This window comes from Anastrepha obliqua, chromosome 2 (genome assembly GCF_027943255.1).
Source record: "Anastrepha obliqua isolate idAnaObli1 chromosome 2, idAnaObli1_1.0, whole genome shotgun sequence".
NCBI lineage: Eukaryota > Metazoa > Arthropoda > Insecta > Diptera > Tephritidae > Anastrepha > Anastrepha obliqua.
The window spans coordinates 5,254,095-5,260,039 of record NC_072893.1 but is presented as its reverse complement, the minus strand read 5'-3'; the positions used below and the strand labels follow the sequence as shown (position 1 = coordinate 5,260,039).

Here is a 5,945-nt window from a genome sequence, read left to right as displayed (position 1 = left end):
ATGGGAGGGATCGACGGGAGCAGGGAGCATGAACGGCGATACCATTAAAGGTATGTAGGTTCCTAAAATATTTCTTTGCCGATAAATTTCAATAGCCTAAATTTTTTTCCAAGGAACTTTGCTAAAAATGTGCACATTTTTTTACGAGCTGGATGACATTTTTGGAAGCCGGATTTGCCAATCTTAAATATATTTCATTCACCGCTCACTACTGGTTTACAGCCACGCAGGTGCAAATGCACTTGGAAGAGGCGAAGACAAAATTCCATTGATCCTCGGGGAAGATTTCAACGTAAATTTCGGATCCAATGATTCTTTGCCGTTGATTCAATTTCTTCGAGAAACATTCGGTTTGCAGATAAACAATAACCCAAAAGAATCAACAACAAAATCCGGAACTACACTAGATGCAATTTTCACACGTTATCTAGAAAATATTGAATCACGTACATATATTTCATATTTCAGCTATCACAAACCAATTATATCAGTATTACCAATTGAACCACCAACAGATGATAGCATAATGCATATATAGTTAATAAAATCGAATTTTGGTTACACAAATTTTATACTGTTGTATTTCCTTTGAAATTATCTCTGTCTCCTTTTCTTCCTCTCCCGCTCTTTCTCTCTCTCTCTTATTCACACACAGAAGTTTCACTTCTACCACGTGTACGATGCTGCACATGATTTTTATTTTTTTATAATAAATATACTGTATATATATGTATTTAATTATATAACAAAATATTGGCGCCGGTTAGCACGATAAAGGAACGACTGGCGCGCTTTTTTAAACTCGGCAAAAATCGCGTAAGCGGTTATCGCGCCAATTAAGAAGAATAAGAAGAGGTAGACGCTGGGCTAGCTACATAATTACCCCACGAATGTAGTTACATACGTAATTTTTTAACTTTTGATAATCGTTTTTGAAAGGTTTTTCACGGAAGAAGAAATAGCACAAATTTGTGAAGTATAAGAGTTATCCGAAGATGACGAAATCAATAATTTTGTAGAAGATATCGCACCCTAAATACAAAAGGGTCACAACTCAAAATGAGCAGAAGCTCAAATATGAACGAGACGTTATCAATAAAACGGTCCGCGGATGACATATGGCAAAAATACATTTTTTGTTTTTTTGGTAGGACTGTTATAAGCTTACATGGCAAATTTCAGCGTGATATGTCACATAGTTTGTTTTCTGTGCTACTGTAAACAAGTTAAGCTCGAATGTGGAAAATTTTGAGTTGTGCCCCTTTTGTATTTAGGGTGCGATATGTAGTGATATCAGCGACTACGAAATTGAAAGTAGCAAACATGATACAGAAAGTAAGAACAGCAGTTATAGCATCACAAGTAAACTGGATCGACAAACGCACGAGAAATGGGAAGAGAATTTATCAGCACACAAATTACCTACATGGATTGATATGTCAACGTTTTTGGAAAGAAGATGCCGCATGCCAATTGTGGCATCGCATATAACAAATAGCCAGGTTACAACATCGCAATCAAATTTATTAACATCATTAGTTGCAAGCCCCAAACCTTTAGCCTCGAAAAATATGTCTAATAATTGTGTGCTGGCCATCATTTTAGTAAAAAATAGTGCTGGTACATTATTTCCTTGTCGCGCTATTTTAGACTCTGCGTCTCAATAAAATTTCGTTACAACCCAGTTAGCAAATCAACTTAAACTTCTATCTCATCATTCACCAGTTTTTCTGGCATTGGAGAATCGAGTTTACAGCTTTCATAACACATAGCATAACAGACTGTGGCAACCAGACTGAACGGACGACCCGATGGCAACCCTGACAATAACAGGACAATATAAAAACGCAATTGAACGGAGAGTTTGATCGAATCGCCGGCGAGTACAGACGCGTTGTATTAATTCGCACCACATACATTTTTCCTTAAATCTAATTTAATTCTAATTTTAACCTAAATATTATTGTAATTAAAAACTAAAAACTAAAAATACAAATACGTTTTACTGAACCGATAACAATTAATTGCCACTATACCCACACAGACAGCGGAATTTTGATATCAGCATTGAGGGCTGGAACATACCGAATAACATTAACTTAGATGACCCATCATTCTTTAAAGCAAATCGTATTGATATTTTGATCGGTCCGGAATTGTTCTATGACTTAATTTGCGTTGGCCAATTTAGGATTGCTGGGTGGTTTCTGGAGGCGTATCACCTATCAATAATAAATGAATAACTCTTTCGGCATTCAGAAATTTAACACCGCAACATGATAGTATTGATACACTTACAAACATTGGTAAACGCTTTTGGGAGATCGAAAATGGTTTCGGTCCTACTCCAGCGTTGCCAGAAGAGGACGCTTTTTGTGAGCAGCATTTCGTATAAAATTTTCTTTGTTTACCTTCAGGAGACTACTATGTTAGACTGCCACCTAAATCCGATCTTGATGCTCTTGGTGAATCGTATTATGTTGCTTTAGGTAGATTCAGGGCGCTAGCAAGAAAACTCCAAAAGGATGAATCCACAAAACTTTTATATACGGCATTTATGCAGGAGTATAAGGATCTTGGTCATATGTCTACTACTTACTGCATCACTGCGTTAAGAAGCGGGACAGTACCACTACAAAACTGCGCGTGGTTTTTGATGAGTCCGCTAAAACCACTTCAGGGTATTCGCTAAACGATTTGTTGCTACCAGGGCCAATCATTTAGCCAAAACTTCTTAACATTTTTCTTCGCTTCAGACTTTTCAAAGTTGCACTACTTGGCGACGTATGTAAAATGTATCGCTGCGTTAAAATGAGTAGTCCATGCACTAATCCGGTGTGCCAACAACACTTAAAAGTTGATTACACATGCTTCTTATGCCTCTTCATAAAGAGATTTCGTATTACATTTCACTCTAAAACTCATTATTATTCTATTCCTTTTGTACAAACAACTTTGTTTTGACTCGTAATAAATGACAAGAATAAATGAAATAAAAAAATGTTTTTTTCTGAGTCCCGAAATTTTTTTCAGGTATATTTTTTCTTTCAGAGGTAGCTGATTCTATGTCAAAATGAAATAGAAAGGTAAGGAAACAAAAACATTTACTTCACTGAACTAAAAGTTCAACAAAATACAAGTCAAATTCCCACACAAATGCATGTAAATGTATAGGGGTCTGGCCAGGCACCATGTGCGTGGACTAAGGTTTTAAAATATGTGCGTGAACGAGGGTTAAAAAACGCACGAACTTATGGACTGACCTGATACTTAAAGGAGCCAACCATTTGCAAAACTGTGATTCTAATCACATATTTGAGGTAGTCGGTTACTTCAGCACGCCGAAGGCGCATTAGTAGAAATAAACGAAATAAAAAGAAAAAATGCGTTTTCGCAAAGATCAGAAGTGGGATAACAAGTTAAATTTTTTGGCTAAAAATAACACTCAAACGTATTCATGTGGGAATGGTGTAGTCCCTACTCCCCCTCTCGTGTTTCTGGCAACCCTGGTTGACAACAACGGCGAACGAGAGAGTCGTGTTTTAACTGGCGTGGAAGGTGGTCGATGTCGGGCAAAAAACTAAATACACAATTAATTAATTCCTTAGTAAAAACCTAATAATAATCTTGTTAATACTTATATTTTAATAAAAGTACAAACCTATATTTTGGGGGCTCAACACGGAAAAAAGAATGGCATGCCTCAACGATTTGATTAAAAGTAGCCTGCGCAGTGGTAGTAAGGCCAAAATAACGACGCTGCATAAATATATTTTTGAAAGCGAAGGCGATAGAGGTAACCGCCAACGGCTCGGAGAGTTCTGTGGCTTCGCCTACAACGAAAGCAGCGCAGGATTCGAACTTAAAACTCAATCGCCCTTATCGGGAAGTTCGCCCGGAAAAAATTTCACTTCGAATCAGCTGATATACTCTATTGTGAAATGATTGCGAACAAATTATTTACTTTCTAATGTGCTAATTTCGTAAGCAAGCGTATATTTCCTTAAAATAAAGTAAAAATATACCTCAAAATTTTCTAGAAATATAATATGTATAGTATTGCGCTTAGGTTATTATTGAGCGAGCGTGAGGAAAATTTGAACGTGAAAGTGCTCAGGAGGCGATTAAGGGACAATTCCAACCCTTTGGAGCAAAGTGATTCAGTGTGAGATAACAAAAAATGCTAATGGGAATTTGCAATACTAACTCAATTTCTTATTTTTTACGTTTCAGCAATATTACAGGTACAAGGAAATCCGAAATGAAACCACTGCAATAATACGACAAGCGAAACGCTGGTACAGTTACTCAAAACTTGATCCGTCACTTCCAACAAGAGAACTGTGGCGCAACCTAAAAAAATTTAAAATTCATGGCAAGGAAAATCCCGAATGTGAGTTTGACCTTGATGAACTTAATGACTACTTCATTAGTGCTGGTAAGAAAACAAATTGTGCTCCTACTATAAAAGAGTCCTCACCTTGTGCTACTCTAAAATAACAATTTCAATTTATGACAGTTTGTGAGATAGATGTCCTGAAAGCTTTATCCAAAATAAAGTCTAATGCAATAGGCGTCGATGGTATCTCGCTAAAATTCGTCCGTATAGTCATCCAATATATAATAGGACCCCTTACCCATATAATAAACCATTGCTTGACTAGTTCATGTTTCCCAGCAGTATGGAAAAAGGCTATAGTTTTCCCAGTCGCAAAAAAGGCAAATGCTATTTATGCTGGTGACTATAGACATATCAGCATACTGCCCACATTTTCCAAAGTTTGCGAAAACTTGATGGCCACGCAAATTTCATCATTTGTACAGAACAATCGTCTACTCTCTCCACTACAATCTGGCTTCAAACAAAGTCACAGTTGCTCGACTGCAATGGATAAAATACTGGACGACATTAGAATTAGTTTTGACAACGGAGACTTGACTCTACTATGCTTACTTGACTTTTCTAAAGCATTTGACTCAATGAATCACAAATTGTTATGTTTGAAGCTCAAACACTATTTCGGCTTCAAAGACAGTGCGGTGAAGCTCATGGCCAGCTACCTTGGAGACAAAACGCAGAAGGTCAAGACCAGTAAATCAACATCTCAGTCTAGATACGTACACACTGGTGTTCCGCAAGGGTCTATCCTTGGTCCGCTTTATTCAGTCTTTTTGTCAATGATGTCTTTAACGTTTGTCAGTATGTGAATGCCCATGCGTATGCTGATGATATACAATTGTACTTGTCCAGTCGTATTGGTCTCGTTGAAGATTTATGCTTCAAAATAAACAGTGATTTGTCTGCTATTTCTGTATGGGCTAATGAAAACTCTTTATGCCTGAACGCGTCAAAGTCATATGTCTTACCTATAGAGTATTGATATTTACAGTTAGCCTAAATAACATTGTATAAATGCATATCAATGTAAATAACATAATTTATCTATAACAATCACTCTCACTCTCTTTATATACATACATACATATTCACCTTATTAGTAATCATTAGAAATAAGAGTCAATGTTAATAAACTGGACAGTTGTTATTTGAACTGAGAATGAGCTGGTTGTTTTCCTCTATTGATACACTACATATTGGCGACGAGAATAAAACGGAAAAAAATATAACAGAAGTTGTGTGCAACAAAAACAAATATATTTGTACATATATGTAAATACATATAAAATAAACTAAAACAAAAAAGAAAACAGTAAAATAAAGAAAATCACAACATGCCTCCTAAAGAAGAAAAGTCAGCGAACGACAGCAAGATGGTGACACCAGTGACAATGCTTCAAACGACGAATGTTCCAGAATTTAACCCGAATGTGGAGTCGTGGAATGTTTGGAGATACATTTCTGTGAAGTGAATTGCACAGATGATAATGTAAGGAAGTCGATTTTATTAAAATCAATTGGTGCCGTTCCATACAAAGTTCTACAC

The 5,945-nt window shown here is 36.5% G+C and overlaps 1 long non-coding RNA gene across 1 annotated transcript; it reads right to left on the bottom strand.

Annotated features, from left to right (window-relative positions):
* Window positions 1-2,051: 2,051 nt before the first annotated feature.
* On the bottom strand, window positions 2,052-3,053 carry LOC129239696 (uncharacterized). Its single transcript, XR_008581876.1, has 3 exons — window positions 2,600-3,053; window positions 2,299-2,503; window positions 2,052-2,222 (listed from the first exon to the last, which is right to left on the bottom strand). It is a non-coding gene; the product is annotated as an uncharacterized LOC129239696 (long non-coding RNA).
* Window positions 3,054-5,945: the final 2,892 nt, after the last annotated feature.